General features: G+C 37.4%; 1 protein-coding gene across 1 annotated transcript in view; it reads right to left on the reverse strand.

Annotated features, from left to right (window-relative positions):
• The window catches only part of Kcnq5 (potassium voltage-gated channel subfamily Q member 5), a 493552-nt gene that overhangs the window by 393 nt on the left and 489213 nt on the right, over positions 1-3946 (reverse strand). The gene's annotated exons all lie outside the window — the stretch shown is intronic.

Consider the following 3946-nt stretch of genomic DNA (forward strand, 5'->3'; position numbering starts at 1 on the left):
TCTTTCTTTCTTTCTTTCTTTCTTTCTTTCTTTCTTTCTTTCTTTCTCAAAACAGGGTTTCTCTGTGTGGCCTTAGTTATCCTAGAATCGATTTGTAGGCCAGGCTGGCCTCGAATTCCCCGAGATCCACCTGCCTCTGTCTCCTTTAGTGCTGGGATAACAGGTGTGCACCATCATGCCTGGCTCAGAATGACTTTTCAAAACAACTTATATCAAGAAGAAAAAAAAAGTGTTAAACGATAAGACAAGGCAAATTTAGAAACGGTGAGAAAAAAAATGATGAATTTTCTGAAACAAAATCAGAGATGATTAACTGGCAAAATGAATACTAATGTCTCAGATACTGGTTCAACAGTCTGATCATGAAGGTGCATTTCAGAGACCGGTGTTTAGTTGATATGTGACAGAGGCAAGGAAATCATGAAACTAATGAACTCTAACAACCCCTAGAATGTGGTAATGACTTAATTAATGAAATCTGTGAGTTGAGTTACGCAATACATTTAAGGTTAAACATGGTAGTGGTAATAAAAATTGACTAACACAAGATTCAGGGGAAATGTTCTCTCAGATTGTAATTGAAAAGTACACAAGGAGTTAATATTTCCCATCTAAGAAACTGTTTGTACGCCTTTGACATAAAATGTAGGCTTGCCTACATTGTGGACTCATTCCTAGCATGTAAAATGTAAAGCATTATGATGTGGTCCTTGCAACCAATGTGAATTAAGAGCCTTATCTCTGTAGATGACACAAGGAATGTCAGGTAAAGAGGTTCCATCAAGGTTGGGAAGGCCGAGATGATGTCTTCAGTTGATCAACTGTTGGTCACAGTCTCCACTGGGGAGCTTTCTGACTAATTGCGGTGGTTGGAAGAACTTCTGAACTCCCCATTTGAGAAATCACCTGCATGTACTTTTCCATGTAGAGTCTGGTAAATTTATTTATTTTGCAATAAGCCTGAAAATAGCTCTAAATACATGGTCAAGTATTTGCTCCAATTTCTTTAGAGAAACTTTGCATTATGATTCATTACTTAGAGCATTCCGTTTTATGTGGCAAACTCATCTAAATGGGTCACATCCCTACTGTATAACCAACCATCAGTCATTATTTTGAAACACAGTGAAGAAAAAAGCGAGCTAATTATATCCTATTTTCTAAGAATATCATTGGGTTGAACAAAAAAAAAATGCTACAACTACTTTGTAAAGCTGTCTAGCAATGTTATTGAAGTTGAATGTACGAATGCATTATGATATGAACATTCATCCTCATGTAAATAAAATAGGTATTGCTTAAATATGTTCAGTAAAAGGCATGCACTAATTTTTGGCTTTTAAATTAAAGCTGGAAATGCCCATACATCTATAAATAGTAGTGTAAATAGAAGCCTTGTAATATGATCACATATTGCAATGTGTCTACATAGCAACAGTTCACTGTTAATATGCTTGATCATTTGAATGGTTTCCTGTGAGTGATGTGTGTTATAAACAAGACACAACAAAGCATGTTCCATAAAGGTGGAAAAACAGGCAATAATACTCTCTTCTGTCAGAAGGTAGTATAGCAGTTCCCCTTGTGGGATAGTGCTGGAGAGACAGTATCTGAGAAGTCATATTTTGTTTTTCTGAGTGCTGTTTAATTAGGACTGCTTAATTCTAGAAAATGTATTAATTTCGGCCTGCACATTATACTTCAGTGAAATATTCAGGAAGTGACATGAAAAATTGGAAAGATATATAGTAGAACCTGAGGGATTTTATATTTCCAAAGTTTTTTTTCTCCTTATATTTTTCAAGCAGGACTACTTACCAGAGTGCCTAGCGCAATGGCTTGTGTTGAAATTCATAAATTTGTGGACATTTGTGCTAAGCATCTTGTTACCTTACAAATAATGAGGCAATTGCCATCTTAAGTTGTAAAATTTTAGTGTTTGGGGTTGTTTACATAAAATTTTTAGAGTCGTCTAGAATAATCAACAATACACAGAGATATTATTATTATTATTGATTTTGGTTATTTGTGACAAAGTCTTACTATTGTAGCACAAGCTGGTCTTGAGTGTGTGATGATTGCCAGCCTCAGCCTCCTAAGCGCCGAGGTTACAGGCTATATTTACTGAATTTGTAGTGAGGCCCAAAGATCCTCCACCATGGGAAAGTGTAGACACTATTTTAATGAAACAGTTTTCAGGTCTCTTGAAGTAATACTTTTGTACAACTAGATACAATCGTCAACATTAGTGGGTAAAAGGCACAACAACAATACGTCAAAAAAAGTGTCAGGGGTAGATATTACCTGTTAAATGTCACAAAACATTGCAAGCAAAAAGAGAGACAGAAAAATTGAAGGCTTGCCTTACCATGTGATTTAGTTTCTTAACCTTTTGTTATCAAAATGAGCTCTTATTCTCATCTTTTCTTTTAAAAAATGCCTTGTAAGTGAGACATACAGAAGGTTCAAACGACATTCTAGAGCTGAGATTAGTTAATGGTCAACATGGAAGTAGGGAGTGCCAACTGTACTATTCTTGTGTGTTGCAGGATCTTTGATCGCACTGTGAACCCTGAGATTATGTTGTTTATTGGAAAAACCTGTGTCTGGTTGTGCTTTGGCTCAGTACTAGTGTACACATTTAACCAAAAGCTTTCCATTTGAAATTTGTAAACAGGATTAAATAAGGTCAACCCTAGGTCAAGAGGCAGAGAAAGCAACAGCTGCCAGGGCATGAACTTAAGAAAGAAAAGAGAGAGTAAGAGGAAGTCAGGAGGACAGATAGGGAGAAGCACAGGAAGTAGAAGGAAGGGACATTCAGTTGGAGGGTTTTTTGAGATGGTGAGGGGAAGGAGCTGTTGGCTTACGAGGAAGGTCATCTGGGTGATTTCTCTGCTAGCATGCTTTTACCCCAGTATCTGGCTCCCAAGTTTTTATTGATAAAATTGAATGTTTGAGATTTTGTTAAAAAAAAATTGATATCCAATGTGGGGTGCCAGATGTAAAAGTAACCTTTATTTGCCTAATTTAAATGTCATCTTGGATGCTTGCTGCCTCTGTCTGCTAACCTAGGCATAGTCCTGTACAATCTAATATAGGACTCGAATGTTTTTAGCCTTTGAGACTTACTGCTGAATATGCTCACCTTTTCTAGCTCTTTCTGAATTCTGGTTGGCTGGTTCAACTCAGCAGCTGTTCTGGCTCAAACTCTCTCAAGCTGACTGATTCAAATTGCTTTTCTTAGCTTCTGACTGAATTGCTCTGGTTGGCCTCATATTAACATTGGCAATATGTTCTGATCTGGCTCATATGCCTCTCCAAACTGACTGATTCAAACTGGCTTTTCTCAGTTTCTGACTGGATTACTCTGCTTGGCCTCATAGTAATTTTGGCAGTACATTCTGATCTTCTGACTCCTACTCATTCTCTGGCTCATTTTGTCTTCACCTGTGTCTAGCTTGTTCCCTCTTTGACCTCTCTCTGTTAAACTTTCCTGGTAAAAATTGCCTCTGAAGTCCAGAAACTGAATTACCACCAACTCAAGTCTTAGAGGCAGAAAACATTCTAGGCCTAGATTAGATTATACAGAGGCTAGAAGCTTCCAGGACTAGGCTTAGTCCTAGGGTAGCATAAAGAATCAGTAAGCATCCAAGACAACATTTAAACCAGGCAAATAAAAGTCACTTTTACACTTGTCTTTGTTTTATTATGTCTTTATTTTTTTGGGACTATGATATAATTATAGCATTTTTTCCCTTTCCTTTCCCCCTTCCACATCCTTTCACATACCCATCCTTGCTCTCTTTCAAATCCAAGGCCTCTTCTACACACATTTCCTAGATGCAGCCTGCTCAGTCTTTATGTTACTTGCATGTGTGTTTGCCACATACTCTTGTATTCTTAGTAACTTCTTCCTGCCTTTGAGTTCCACTGCTTTTAGCAATTG

Source organism: Psammomys obesus, unplaced genomic scaffold (genome assembly GCF_907164565.1).
Source record: "Psammomys obesus unplaced genomic scaffold, mPsaObe1.curated_primary_1811, whole genome shotgun sequence".
In the NCBI taxonomy this organism is placed as follows: Eukaryota; Metazoa; Chordata; class Mammalia; order Rodentia; family Muridae; genus Psammomys; species Psammomys obesus.